At 38.4% G+C, this 16,298-nt stretch overlaps 1 protein-coding gene across 2 annotated transcripts in view; it reads left to right on the top strand.

The window, feature by feature from the left end:
- PHF14 (PHD finger protein 14) overlaps window positions 1-16,298 on the top strand; it is a 277,173-nt gene that overhangs the window by 88,727 nt on the left and 172,148 nt on the right. The gene's annotated exons all lie outside the window — the stretch shown is intronic.

The raw sequence follows: 16,298 nt of genomic DNA, 5'->3' as shown, positions 1-16,298 counted from the left end.
CTCAAAAACATTATGTAATATTATTATATATTTATCATTTATAATTTGAACCTCTATATGTTCCATTTTGCACAATTTTATTTATGCTTTAACATGCTTTAGACTGTGCTTTCTAACAATATACTTTTCAGTGCTTCTGTTCTCAAAACCCCCCCACCAAAAACAAACTAACAAAAAAGCAACCATTACTGGATGCTTTTTAATAAACAGAAATTTTAGTTTTTTTTTACTGGCAAAGAAAAAAACCTGTAGGTCATTTCCTTGAAAGCAGAGCTACTATTAATCATTACTGTATTCTCTTATCATTCTCCACCATACTCCGATCCTTCAAGATTTGCTTTCCTACATGTTTCTAATTAAAGGCTTTTATTGGATTTTTCATTATAATACAATACTGCATAACAGGATTAACAGAGAACTTGAGAAAATGTCCATAAATACAGTCAAAGGTATAATTTTTTTTTTCTAGAATACAGTCCTTTGGTCTCTCACCTGTCAGGTTTGGGGCTGTTTGGTGTCTGCGACCCTTAGGTTGTGTATGAACTATGGTTCATCTCCCAAATGCTATACAGGTCTATCTCATCTTACATGGTTAGCGCGTAAAGCGAAAACCGCATATAGACAAAATTACATTGAGTTCAGTGGCGGGCGGAATCGCCTGCACTACAGGTACAGTATTAAAATTGTAATTTTTCTCTCTTTTTTGTTTTTGTTTTTGCCGACCGCGTAAAGCTGAAATCGCGCATGTTAAATGCGTGTAAGATGCGACAGACCTGTACCCAAAATAACAACCCCCCCCCACACACACACATACACACCCCTTATCTCAGACTAGCCATATCCATTGTTTATTACATAGCTTGACTAGTTTTTCTTAAAGCAATCTGCTTTGGAGTCCCATTGTGCTTTGCTTACAAATACCACCCCTATATTGTCCAGCTAACCTTTGATGGGGTTAAGCTATGAATTCTTATGATCGTTAGAAGTTTTTATCCATACCAGAATCTTCATGTTGGGATTGTTTTTTGACCTGCAGAACCTGTTGCCAAAATTTCGAGCTCCAATCCAAGGAATGCTTCCCTTTCCTGTTCCAGCAGTTAGGAAGAACTTTAAGAATCATTCAGGACAAAGGGGATAATTCAGTTCATCCTGTAGGAATGACAAGGCCAGGATATGAGGCCACATGAATAAACCAAAGAGCCTTTTTGCATAGGAAGAAGATAAAAGTTTCTGCAGCTTGAAGGAAAGTTCAATTTCTGACTCATATGCTCTTGAAATCATCTTATTTTTTTAAAATTTCACCCTAGTTTTGAATGCTTTACTGTGCTAAGGCTTAAAGAATCAAACAATGAAAGGACATAGGAGTAGTGGCTCCTAATCCCAGGGAGGAGTCTGAATCAGATTTTTCATTCTGCTCTCCACACTCCCTCTGGTGACTATTATAACTGTAAATCCTGAACACCATCGTGAAAAAATAGATTATCTGAGGGAAAGATGGATTTGTGGCAAAGGCAAAAGACTAAAATTGGGAGATTTGTTTTTTGTTTCAAGCTGTGACAGATGTTTGCCAAATCACTTAATCTTACTCTTCCTCAGTTTCCTAATCTGAAAAATGTGGCTAAGCCTCATGAGGGTGAGGCTAAGTTTAATTAATGTTTGCAGAGCATTTTGAGATCCTTGGTTGTGTGTTAAAGTGCCCTAGGCAACCTTTAGTGCACACCAGCAGGGTCTACACAGACCAGTTAATGCACAACTCATTAGTACTCTTTAGAAATCATACCCTCGTAGTGTGTATTTCCACACCATGTAGACAAACCCTTAGAGTATAAAAGAAAACAGAACTTGTTTGACCTGTCCTTCCCCCCCCAGCAGTTGATGTCATCTTTGCCCTTCAAAGTGCAGAAATATGATTTTACAGCCTCTCCAATTTACCCAAAGTCTGTCTCTCTCACATTCCGTATTTTTCATAGTTATTTCTCTTCATGTAGAATCTAAGAAACTTTGTCACTGTTGACCTTGAATGTTACTATTATGTAAGTTTAAGAGACTGTGCTCTGTGATGCATTCAGTATCTCACACCACATGGCCAATTTCACTATTCTGTAATCTCTTAGTTTTAAGACTTAATTGTTTCCCTTTACCGTGCTTTTGGAGATGCTGGTAATTCAGTAGTTATTCCTCCTACTTTGATTTTGCTAATCTTCAACTTTATCTCAGAGCCCTTTCAGTACAGATTGTAATTTCTGATGCATGTCGACTCAATTCTTGGCCTCAGTGATTTGATCTTTAACTTCTATCCTGTTGGATAAACCTTGAAGAAAATCCTGTGAAGTGGAGACAGTGTCTTAAACTGAATCTGTGAACCTGTTGTGGCAAACAAATACAAACCATATATTTCCTTCTCCATACATTTTTAAAGTTGATTCACCAGATGCCTTGCCCATCTTGTGATGGTTTTGTTGATTTTATTATGTGAAGAATGCTTTCTGTGGACATAGAGCTGCTGTACATCTTAAAAAAAGAATTGTCCTTGGAACAAGGAGAATCAACTCCTACTGTCCATCTTTTCTTTTTTTATTCGTGTTAACCTATTTTAACACTCCTTTGAACAGTGACCATGCATGAGGGAGAAAAAATATCTGGTCATGATAATTGGTTTATTACATTTAATATTTATTTAGATGTTGAAGTGGAGCTGCTTCCCACTTAATTAGATATAATTGTGAAACTATTGACAAAGCATAAATAATGTACTTCATGACCTTCACACCTCTACCTTTCCCACTCCTTACAGATGGTTGGTTTTTTTTTTTTTTTTCAATTCATTAAGCTCAGTTTGAAAAATGATTGAAAAACCTCCCTTACCATGTGTGTAGCACGGAACCTAGGACCTGGTCTACACTAGGAAATTAGGTAGGTATAACTACATTGCTCAGGGATGTGAAAAAACGACACCCTTGAATGATGCAGCTAAACCGATCTAACCCCCAGTGTAGACAGCACTAGGTCGATGGGAGAATTTTTCTCTCAGGATTACCTACGCCTACAGGAGAAGCTGATGCAGCATTTTAAGTGTAGACAAGCCCTAGGTTATGACACAAGCAGCTAGTGTGATTATAAAGGTGTTAAGCTGTGTCTCCATGAGTGTTAAGCTAAAATCAGTCGAACTTACGCAATTGAAAAAAAGGGTCTTTTTTGCCACTTAGTGAAGTCCACAAAGTAAGTTTCACATTGAAATTTATATGGCTACATTTCACTGTAATGATTTATCATAGTTAATTCCTACTGTTTACCAACACTCATTTTAACTTTTCAGAACTTATATATAAGCCTAATGTTTTACAAAATCAAGCAACTGCTAAAGTATGTATGTAATAATTAAAACAACATGTCAGGCAGTGGCTGGCTTTTTGTTGTGTCTTTGTACAGTGCCTAGCACAATGATTTCTTGATCCATGATTGATTGGACCCCCTAAGCATTACAGTATAAATGGTGGTGATGTTGAATTAGCTGTTACTAAGGGCAAGATGGCAGTATATGTAACATAAAGAAGATAATATAAAGCACTTGTTAATTATCAACTTAAAAAAAAAAACCTTATTAACTGTGTGAAATAACTAATGTGCATCTATAGGAAGGTAAAAATACAGGAATTACTATACCCGATTAGACCATTGATATCTAGAGCAGAAACCTGTCCCTGAGAGTGGCCAGTAACCAAGGCCCTACATTTTTGTTTTTATTTTGTTTAAAATTTCCCAAGAAATATATGAACTTAATAAAGGTGAAAATCAGTGCAAGAAAATTAACGTCACAGTTTTCTGGGTAAATATTAGGGTTAATATATGGAAGACAAAAGAAAAGGAACAAATAGAGAAAAATAAGACTTCTTCTGGATCCTGGTCCCTGCTCCAGAAGGAGAGATGGCAGCCTGGTAATGTGGGCGGCCAAGGTAACTGAGCTGCCATCTCTTTTTCTGGAGTAGGCCCACAAGAGGTGGAGGAGGCAGTGTGAAGAAATGACATGCTCGCCTCCTTCACCTCTTCCACTTCCAGCTCATTCTGAAAGGAGAGATGGTGGTTAAGTTGATGCCCAGGTTAGTGAGCTGGGAGCAGAGAGCTGGGTCCATGGAGTTCTGGCACTCTTTTTATTTTTTTTTAAGGACTGAAGCACTGATGTACACATGCACATCTGTATGTATCTTCCAATACATTGTCTTATTTTAACGGACAGCCTTATATTTACACTTAGACTAATTCATTAACATAAACACATCTACCTAATGTAAAGTATTGGATTTTTCTTAACTTAATCAGTATTTTCATATATTTGAGCAGTCTGAAATTCAGGTCAAAACAAGTAAAAAACTGAATAATAGCTTTTGTAAAAGCCAGTAAAACATGCTTCACCCCATAGTAAAAAAAAAAAGGGTATTACGTGCCATAATAGATGTTTCATTCTGCCAGTGGTTGGCTTATGCCCTGACGCATGAAGGTTATGTTATAATTTTTTTTTAAATTATGCAACCTATCTAACGTAATCGTGGATGTTAGCTTATCTACATCTTCTTCTTTTTCTAATCTTTCTAAGCTTCTACACTCAATGATGCTTTGTACCAGTGAGTTCTGTAGGTTAATTATTGACATTTTTTTAGGAGAAAAGGTGTTTTCTTTTATCCATTTTAACTGCTACCTTTCAGTTTCTGATTCCCTTTGTTCTTGCATTATGTGAGAAGCTAAATAGGGACATTTTGTATGTTTCCTCTTATTCATCATCTCTCTAAACTGAACCATCCCATTCTTTTCGGTTTCTCCTCAAGCCTTTAACCATTTTCATCCTTATATCTGGACTGAGACTATCTGAGCTCCCTAAAGCAGAAGTTAAACTGTGAATGAAGTGCTCTGTTGGCCATATTCTGGATCAGCATGTACAAAAGATAGATTCACAATCCATTACTGAACTGGTGGGAATTGTGAGCAATACACTCATCTTAGAGCAGTGGTGCCCAAACTTTTCCTGTCATGGCACCCCTTACCAGTAATGGAATCTGTCCACACCCCCACTCCTTTACTGCACAGTTGGCTCAGCAGGGGAGCTTGGGCTGAAGACCGAGCTGGGGTCAGAACTGGGGATGGGAGTGGAGTGGAGCTGTGTCTGGGTCCGGGCTGGGGGTGGAGTGGAGCTGTGGCGGGGGCCAGAGCTGGGTTGGAGCCAGGCTGGGGGTGGAGTGGAGCTGTGGCTGAGGCTGGGCTGGGAGCAGAGTGTAGCTGGGGATGGAGCGGAGCTGCAGCTGGGGTCGGAGCTGGGCTGGGAGCAGAGCAGGCGGCGGAATGGAACTGTGGCTGGGGCGGAGCGGGGCTGGGTGTTGCTCCCTCCCTCTGCCCCCTGTGGGGGCTGGCCCAGGCCCTGCTGCATTCCCCCATGAACGTTCCTCCACTCCGCCCCCAGCCCAGCTCTGCCCTGATTTCATCTAGCCCTCTAGTCCTAGGGGGGTGCACCACACAGTTTCGGGACCAGTGGCTTAGAGTATTGGGTGTAAAGGTGGGAGGCAGAGAACGTTTAATAGCAATTCCTTTTTCAGTTAGGAAATTTATTTAGTTATTCAGAATGTATTCCAATCTAGTCAATGATGCTCAGAGTGATGATGGTTGGGGTGGGATCAGAAATGTGCCAATACTTACAGCTCCATTTGTAAGAGACACTAAGGACTTCCTTTCCACCCGGAATTGGGAATTATGAGAAGTGAAGCGGGGAGATGGAAGCAGTCAATGTTAAAGCAACGGTTTTTTATATCAGGATCATATTTCTCCCTCTTACAGTTGGTTGCCACCTTCTAATCTATTCCAATGCTGTTTAAAATGTTTGGATTTTTATTTGATAGTGCTTTTTAAAGTAATGTGTGTAGACACTTGATCAGATGTAAGGAATTAGCCTGTTCAGAACCTCGATTCACATTGTCTCTATTTTCAGAATATTTTGTAGGATATTTGAATAAAGAAATTCACATGATTAAGTAGAAATGAGGAGGTAGGGAGTAAATTCTGCCATTCAGGTTGTTACTATGCAGAGGGTACAGCTTATTAAGATTTAAAATAAGATTAAAATTGACATTCCTGCATGGAATTTTTTTACCTACTAGTGTTACAAGCAACAACTGATATTACTGTAGCTAAAAACAAAGAGTTTTCCCTCCATTTTTGTCAGTTTACATTGTACATTTTGACAGTTGTTTCACTGTTCCCGTTGCATAATCAGACATTTTGGCTTGCTGTCAGCATGAGTCTACCACACAGGAGTGGGGACAGAAAAATACAGGAACGTTTGATGGTAAAACCACAGAAGATGATGGGGACCTAGGGGCAGGTGCAGTGCTCGAAACTACTTGTAAGTCATCTTGAAGCCTAATCCTGCAAACGCATGTATGAGTAACCATTTTGCTCAACAGAACTTCTCAGTACCCTGATTCAGGAGAGCCTCCCTATTCAGGAAGAGCACGTAAGCATATGCTTAACAGCCTTCTTGAATAAGGATAATTTAAGCACATATTTCAATTCTTTCCTGAATCAGGGTCAGAATAAGTAAAGGAGTATAAGTGTTCAGCAGATCAGCCCTCAGTTTGCAAACTGCTGTGGAAAGGACTGTATGTGAACAAAGAAATTAACTTATTGCTGATGCTTCCACAATTCAAATAATTTTAAAAACCCTTTAAATTAATGCTGTTTAGAATTTTATAAAGTTGATTCACATTATAAAACTAAGAAATGGAAAATATAATCTCCACAAACCACATGTGATCTCTACATTTAGTTGCACCTAATGTTAATCTTCATTAGAAAAAACAATAATCTAAACTAAAGTTTATGTATTGCTGAACAATTTAAATGGAAAACGTATGAGAATTGATGATGTATTTTCCCTATCCATATTTAGTGATCCGCTTATTCTTGTAACACATATACATCTCAGAATTTTTGCACAGGGAACTTTAGAAATATTTACTATATAATGTATATAATTCTGTATATTTTGTTTATAGAAATCTGTATGAAGACATATGACTAGTGTTTTACAGTCTTCTTATATAAATTAAATGGGCTGGATCCTAATTATCTAGCTTAACTGCATATGCTCTTGTTATTGAGATCATTTATTAATGAGATGTCACCCAATTTGAAAAAACAAAAAAAAACAAAAAAAACTTTAAATGTCAAGTTGCTTTGCTCTCCTCAAATGAAAAAAAGCAAATTATAACATGTTCAATTTTTTTTTCTGAGCCAATTGGTCTGTCTCACTAATCTAGGTTATTGTCAGATTGTATACAGTCTGTTCAGTAAAATAATTGCATTAAAATCTGGCCTGACTTTACTGGGGAATAAACTTTCTTAAATATAATCTGTTTGCATAATCTGAATAGCAGTAAAGTGTATTAGTGAATTAAGGTTAGATGTAATAATCACTTGCCTTTAGAATCTCACAAAATATTATTTGCCTACCATATATGATAATTATCTGGAAGTATAAAGGTTGGAAGGAAAAAAGCTTTGTTTACTTAAAGTAATACAATCTTCTAAAACAGTGACTTTATGTGATGGGACTCAGGACTTCTGGAGATTTCTAGAGAAAATCCACATGTAGGAAGTGGCTTCTTTGTCAGTATACCTCTTAATGTTGTTCAGGAATATTGTGCTGCTGGACATATTGTCCTGCAGTGAACTCTCTATGTGCAGACGCTTGCATCCACACAAAGCTCAATTTAGGTTCAGAACTTTAATCATGAATATATTTTCCAGCCAAGCACTGTTTTAATGCATTTGACTGGAAAGAAAACATCCATCCAGTATTATTATAGTGGAGAGAAAAGTGTTGTGTAACGTCATTTTGAGAAGTGACTCATTTGTTCCATGATTTAAACAAAAGTGACTGATCTTTTACCATCAAAATTATATTGCACTAACTACACAATTATGTACAAATTGTGTAATTCCATTGCATAAAATTCCAGTGAAAAGATTGTATATTTTTTTATAAAGTAAATTATTTTTATTTGTTGGAGTTTTGCAGTGTGTATTGTTCAGATCATAGAGGAGAAAAGGTCCTTGCTTCTAGAGGCTTTCACTCTAAGTAAATCAATTAAAAAAATTTCACACACAAAGCACTTGGATTATAAGTGGTATTCATCACAGGAAGCTTTTGTGTGTATTGTTTTTAATTTACAAATACATACTATTTCTTAGGGTGAATTAATATTGTTCATTTCTGTTCAGAGTATGGAAGAAAGATGGTAGCGGAGAGAATGGTTTTCTATTCGGGTTTACTAAGATAAACATGATTGTTATCTTGACTCTAGTTGTATTTAACGGAAGCATTTCTACCCAAATTCTTTCCACTTACCCATTGTGTGATTTAATTATGAGATGTCATAGATATTATTTCTGAATAGATGATGACTAGAGAAGGGACCACTAAAATAAAGCTCATTTTGAATATACGCTTCAGTGTTCCATGAAGAAGTTATAACAAATAATTATAAAACATTCTAATCTGTATTTGTCAATTCTGTGTGATAAAACAAAAAATCTGGCCTTCTCAAACTATTCAGAATAATTGGTCATTTAATTTAAATATGACTTTTCAAAATGAGCATCTTAAAGTCCTTTAGTAATAGCTCTTCCTATTTTTTTGGACATTCTGCTTAATACTTAGCTATCCAACATTTAACAGCACAACTCCGAGCAAAATAATCAGCAATATTTCAAAACTCAAAAGCATAGAAAGAACTTCATAAAATAAAATGTTCTTATCCAGCACTAAATGTAAAATTATGTAAATGATCCTACAATATGTTATTAATAAAAAGGTAACTATAAAATCATGGAAATGTAGGACTAGAAGGGACCTTGATAGGTCATCTAGATAGTCCCCTGTAGTGAGGCAGGGCTAAGTATTATCTAGAGACAGTCTCTGACATGACTCCAAAGAGAAACTGCTGAGCTTCAGTTCATTTGCAAATTTGACACCATCAGATCAGGATTAAATAAAGACTCTGAATGGCTAGCCAACTACAAAAGCAGTTTCTCCTCCCTTGGTGTTCACACCTCAACTGCTAGCAGAGGACCTCACCCTCCCTGATTGAACTAACCTCGTTATCTCCAGACTGATTCTTGCCTGCATATTTATACCTGCCTCTGGAAATTTCCATTACATGCGTCTGACGAAGTGGGTATTCACCCACGAAAGCTTATGCTCCAATACATCTGTTAGTCTTAAAGGTGCCACAGGACTCTCTGTTGCTTTTTACAGATCCAGACTAACAAGGCTACCCCTCTGATCTCTGACATGTGTTTGTCAAACCTGTCCTTAAAAATCTCCAGTGACAGAGATTCCACACCTCCCTTTGTAATTTGTTCCAGTGCTTAGCTACCCTTATAGTTAGTGAGTTTTTCCTAACGTCTAACCTAAATCTTCCTTGCTGCAATTTAAGCCTATTACTTCTTGTCCTATTCTCACTGGATAAGGAGAACAATTTATCACTCTCCTATTTATAACAATCTTTTACGTACTTGAAGACTGCATTATTTCCCCAACAGATATCTGGGTAGTTGAAGTCCCCCATCACCACCATGTCCTGTGCTTTGGATGATTTTTGTTAGTTATTTAAAAAAAAAAAGCCTCATCCACCTATTCTTCCTTGTTAGGTGGTCTGTCTTAGACCCATGACATCATCCTTACTTTTTACCCTTTTTATTTTTACCTGGAGACTTTCAACAGGTCTGCCTCATATGTCAGCCAATCCGGTAACTGAGTGAGCCTGTACTGCTTTGTAGATACCAGACTTCAGTTTGGCCTGAGCTTTTGCTACACTAGGCTGAGGGGGAGGGCATGTTAAGATGAAGGAGATATGGCTCTTTTGCAGTGCTTTATGATAGCAGAATGTATTAAAAGGGGATAAAATGGTGATCTTTAAATAGGTGTAAGTGTATAGAATACATTAAATGAAAAATCATTAATCTGCTGTGGCAAACTTCCATAAATAGGCTATTCACTTACCAGTTACTGGAAACCACTTTTCTCTTCCAGTTTTAATTTTCCTCTTTCTGCCTCTGTTTTTCGAGAACTGGAATTTTTTGAGAGGATTCCTTGTTTCAAAAATTACTGGTAGCCTTCAGTAAGACGTAAAAACCTGTTTTCTCAGAATTCCCACCTTCTTTATATGCAAATATTTGTTACCATCTTGATTGCTATAAGTATCTAAATTTGACAGTTTAGGGCAAAGTGTTAATCCTATAAATTAATAAAATCCCATTTGGACATTGCTGAAAAGTTGACTTCTTATACTGTGCACGCAAATCAAGGAACTCCAAAAAATGTCACTAGAGTTTCAAAAATGACAAACTCGAGGTATTAGAATCCTCTGGCATAGTTTCACCAAAGAAAAAGTTACTAAAAATTGTATAACAAACTTCTGGCAAACAAAAACATTTTGTAATTAACTCTTTAAATTGAATTTCTATGATAAATATGTTGCATGTTTACTGTTGTATTAGAAACAGTAACACGTGTAATGCACTAAATACACTGGTTATAAACAAATTCACACAGATAGTACTGCTCTGTAATGGCACAGTGACAGAAGTATTGCAAAATTCACTTCTACATAAAGCCAAAATTCTCAAGAGAATGACAACCAAACAAATCCTGGGGGGCTGTAATTCTCTATAATTATGCTTGTTTTTCTTTTAAATCATTTTTTGATTTACTGGCATTTCTTTTTGTTTGGCACTTCCCTTTTTATTACTGCCTATTTTCTGGAAAATGAAATAATTATTTTGGAGAAATATATTGGGTAGTTCTGAATTGTACATGGTTATATATGTTTTGATCAACAGTAAAGTGGTAGACATTTTATATGTATTGAGCAAGTGTGCCACCTAGTGTCTGCATTGATTTTTTGCCTTCACTCAAAATATTTTCATTCCTGTGTCATACCATCTGTAGAATACCTATTTTCCATTTTTAAACAGAATTAAATCAAAGATAATTTTTCTCTTAACTAGGGCTTTTAAGTTGGTCTCATGATTATAACTATTTCCCAGTGACAATATGCAATTACAGAATTGAACACATATTAAGGAATCTCTGGAATTATGAGTGAAGAATTGCCATATTAGTGCTAAAATGTGAAGCAAAGCACGCCAGATTCAAGCTTAACGGGAAAAGGCATACCACTTATGTTCACTGCACAGTGTCTTCTTGATTGTATTTACTCTAATCTTGAGCCCTTTCTTGGAAACTGAGGTTATTCTTCTCCATGGTCTCCTAATAAAAACCCTCCAATAAAAATGTTGCTAAAATTATTGGACTTTGTAATGTAAACCATTCTTCTATATGAAAGTGAACTCTTGGACCAGCTTAAACAACTGAGTAAACCCCCGAAGCAAAACCATACACCTGTAGTTTTGCAAACCAATACAGGAATACAAGCAACGATATCTACAGAGTAGTACTGCCTGGATTTCCACTGCTAATCACCAGACAGAAAAGAATACATAGCTTGTGGTGCCATCTCAATCAAATCAGCATACTTGCCAAGTACCAGAGAATCAAAAATTGAAAAATACATCAAGATGCAAAACCAGAACTCAGGGCCAGAGAAAGGGCACAGGGCTCCAACCCCAGGGCCTTGTCCCTGTCCCCTTCCAGCTCAGCATGGTAGGGGCAGCCATGCAGCAGGGGGCAACCTTCTTCCCCCCAGCAATGGCAGCACAGCCCCCTTTACCTTGTGGACACAAAATGTGTCAGCAGAGGTCCTCCCTTCCCCCTCTTGAGGTCGGGGATGGCAGCAGTAGGCCCATTATTTTAGACACCATAAATGACTAATTCTTGGAGTAGCTAGTCCTGGAACCCACAAGGGGAGAGGCAATTCTTCATCTAGTCCAAAGCGCAGAGCCGAGGATCTGATCCAAGAGGTAAATATAGCTGAAACCGCTCGATCATAGCGACCATAATGTAATTAAATTTCACATCACTGCAGAAAGGGAAACACCAAAGAAATGCACCCCTGATGCATTTAACTTCAAAAAGGGGTAGTATACAAAAATAAGGAAGCTAGTTAAATGGAAGTTAAAAGGAACAGTCTTATAACAACTGTTAAATGCCTACAAGCTGCATGGAAACTCTTTAAAAACACCATAATACAGGCTCAAACTAAATGTATACTCCAAATTAAAACAAACAAACAAACAGTAAGAGGACCAAATAAATGCACCATGGCTAAACACCAAAGTAAAAGAGGCGGGTAGAAGCAAAAAGGCATCCTTAAAAAATTGGAAGTCAAATCCTTATGCGGAAAATAGGAGCATAATCTCTGGCAAGTCAAGTGTAAAAGTATAATTAAATAGGCCAAAGAAGACTTTAAAGCGCAACTAATGAAACAGAAACTAACAGCAAAATTGTTCTTAAGTACATCAGAAGCAGGAAGCCTTCCAAACAATCAGTGGAGCCACTGAACAATCGAGGTGTTAAAGGAGCACTCAAAGAAAGGCCACTGCGGTGAAGCTAAATGAAATCTTTGCTTCTGTCTTCACTGCAGAGGATGTGAGGGCCATTCCCATACCTGAGCCATTCTCTCTGACAAATTAGAGGAACTGTCCCAGATTGAGATGTCAGTAGAGGAGGTTTTGGAACAAATTGATAGATTAAACAGTAATATGTCACCATACTAACTGTGGTATATAACCTATTGCTTTAATCAGCCTCTGTATTACCAGCTGACTGGCAGATAGCTAATGTCACACCCATTTTTAAAAAAGGCTCCAGAGGCGATCCTGCCAATTACAGGCTGGGAAGCCTAACTTCAGTACCAGGCAAATTGGTTGAAACTATAGTAAAGAATGGAATTATCAGACACATAGATGAACCTCATATGTTGGAAGAATCAACACGATTTTTGTAAAGGGAACACGTCTCATCAATATATTAGAATTCTTTGAAGATGTCAAGAAACATGTGGACTAGGGTGATCCAGTGGATACAGTGTACTTGGACTTTTAGAAAGTATTTGATGACTCTCATCAAAGGCTCTTAAGCAGAGTAAGCAGTCATGCGATAAGAAGGAAGGTGCTCTCATCGAACAGTAACTGGTTAAAAGACAGAAAACAAAGGATAGGAATAAATGGTCAACATTTACAAGAGAGAGAGAGGTAAATAGTGGGCTCCTCCCAAGAATTTGTACTAGGACCAGTGCTGTTCAACATATTCATAAATGATCTGGAAAAGGAGTAAAGAGTGAGGTGGCAAAGTTTGCAGACGATACAAAATTACTCGATAGTTAAGTCTAAAGCTGACTGTGAAGAGTTACAAAGGGATTTCACAAAACTGGGTGACCGGGCAACAAAATGCCGATGAAAGTCAATATTGATGAATTCAAAATAAAGCACATTAGAAAAAAATAATCACAATTTATACATATACAATGATGGGATGTAAATTAGTGGTTATCTCTCATGAAAGAGATCTTGGAGACATCTTGGATAGTTCTCTGAAAACATCTGCTCAATATGCAGCAGCAGTCAAAAAAGCTAACAGAATGTTGGGAACCATTAAGAAAGGGATAGATAACATGACAGAAAATATTATAAGGTCACTATATAAATCCATAGTATGCCTATCCCTTGAATACTGCATGAAGTTCTGATCATCCCATCTCAAAAAAAAAAAAGGGTGAAAATTGGAAAAGGTACAGAGAAGGGCAAGAAAAATGATTAGGAGTATGGAACAGCTTCCATCTGAGGAGAGATTAGAAAGACTGGGACTGTTTAGCTTCTAAAAGAGATGTCTAAGAGGGGAGGAGGTATGATAGAAGTATATAAAATCATGAATGATGTGGAGAAAGTAAAGAGGGAAGTGTTATTTAGCCCCGTCACATGACACGATAACCAGGGGTTGTGGATGAATTTAATAGGCAGCAGGTTTAAAACAAACAAAAGGAAGTACTTCTTCACCCAATGCTGTCAGCCTGTGGAACTCATTGCCAGGGGATGTTGTGATGGCCAAATGTATAATTGGGTTAAAAATAAAAAGTCCATGAATGACTATTAGGCAGGATGGTTAGGGGCACAGCCCCATGCTCTGGGTGTCCCTAAGCTTCTCACTGCCACAATCTGGAAGTGGACAACAGGGGATAACTCACTCAATACTTGTCCTGTTCTGTTCATTCCCTCTGAAACATTTGGCACCTGCCACAGGATACTGGGCTAGATGGACCCTTGGTCTGACCCAGTTATTCACTTCTTATCTCAAATATTGTCATTTTATCTGTGGCAGTCTTCCTAACTGCTTTAATATTTTAAATAGTATGACTAATATTTTCTCATTCCAGGAAGTGGAGCCATTTTACTCCCCTATCTCATCACCTTCTTTAGCATCCTCTCCTTTTCTAAAACCCATTCCTAAATGCCCTCCTGGATTTCAGAACTCTCCCTGGATGTGATACATCCTATATGACTGACTTAATTCATTTCCTTCCCTGCCTACTTGTTCCACTACTACAGTCTAGGACTTCCCTCTGTTTTCATCCCCTGACTAATGTTTTGACAGGATAGAGAAAAATTATTTGCACACCCAATTTTATCTGTATAACTGTCCCTGCCTCTCCTGTCTTTTCTTTAAGAGATCTCCCTTTAAATAATTTCTTAAACATGTTTGTGTATTAATTTGTTTTACTCTTTCTTTTACAAGTTTCAGCTAAGATTGCTATAAATGAAAGGTTAGCGAGAAAAAGTTTCTCTATTTTCAGTTTCTTTACTTTGCAAATCTGACAGCAAAAGTCTGTTCACCAGTTCTCCTGTGTAGCTAGTCATTTTCCTGTTTTGTGTGAATTTTTCATAATGGGGAGAGAACATTTTTTAAAATTAGGGATACATGATTACAAAACAACAAAAAGTGGCAGAGGGACTCAGAATTAGCTGTATTACCTGGAACTATCTTTTTTTTTTTTTTTTTTTTTTTTTTTTTTTTGTAGCTGACTTGATTTCAAGTTGAGTGTCCCCTTTAAATCTCTTGAGATTATGTTTACCCAGAGAGTTAGTGTTTTGGGACTTAGTGTGCATTAAGGTCACTCTATAATAAATAAAATGTATTCAAGCATTTTTTAAATTCCATACAGTTGGAACACTTTTTCTATTTACTTTTTAGGGGCTTTGATTTTTGTAAGATGATGTCACTTTATTGAACGATTCGGCTCTTCTATTTATTAAACACCATATTTTTGAAGTTTAAAACTTGGATGTACTAATTTGCTCTTGACAGAAACTTGGCATGTAACATGCTTGACACATATTTAAATGTGTGAAAAATAAACACTAGCAAGACATTTGGATATGAAAATTACTAATCATACTTGTGAAGGAATAGCATTTCATGGACTTTTATTTAGGAGTATAATTATTGTATATATTATTTACTTATAGTAGTGCCCAGAATGTGCTAGGTGCTTTCCAAACACGTAAAGATGGTCTGTGCTCTTAGGAGCACACATTCTAAGAACAAACAAGTAGGCAGAGTTGAGGGAAAGAAGAAGAATAAGCTATTTATATACGTCACCTTGATTCACTATAAGCAGCACAGCAAAAATGGGTCCTTAAGAGGGACTTTAAAGCAGAAAGGATAGAGCAGGGGTCGGCACGTGAGCTGATTCTGAGTGGCACGCTGCTGCCCACTGAGAGGAGGAGGAGGAGGGGCGGAGGGGCTGGAATGCACCATGCTGTGGGAAGAAACGGGGGAGGGGGAAGCTTGGCTGCTACAGGATCAAGCTTCTGCCTCCTGCCCCCGCAGGGGAGAGCGGTGGGGAGGGGGTCCCGGCCCCCCGCTCCACTCAGCCCTCCCGCCCACTGCTCTCCCCTGCGGGGGCAGGAGGCAGAAGCTTGGTCCTGCAGCAGCCAAGCTTCCCTCCTCCCCCGCTTCTTCGCACAACGTGGTGCATTCCGGCCCCTCCTCCTCCCAGAGGAGCAGAGCCGAGCCGAGCGCAGCGTGCTCCCTGCTCCGTAGAGGAGGCAGAGAGAGGTAGGGATGGGCCTGGGGGAAGGGGGTGGAACAGGTCATATCCCTCCCAGCCCCCTGCCATGAGCCGCTCAGGGCAGGGGGCTGGGAGCACCCCCACGAGCCGAGCACCCCAGCCTTCTGCCCTGCACCTCCCCACCCCAACACACACCCATCCCTCTGCCCTGCACCCCCACAGCCCCATCCCTCTGCCGTGAACCCCCCCACCCCAACACACACCCAGCCTTCTGCCCTGCACCCC

This window comes from Terrapene carolina, unplaced genomic scaffold (assembly GCF_002925995.2).
Source record: "Terrapene carolina triunguis isolate 2854851 unplaced genomic scaffold, T_m_triunguis-2.0 Scaffold84, whole genome shotgun sequence".
Lineage (NCBI taxonomy): Eukaryota > Metazoa > Chordata > Testudines > Emydidae > Terrapene > Terrapene triunguis.
Note: the sequence above shows the minus strand (reverse complement) of the source record. Positions and strands in the feature narration are given on the sequence as shown.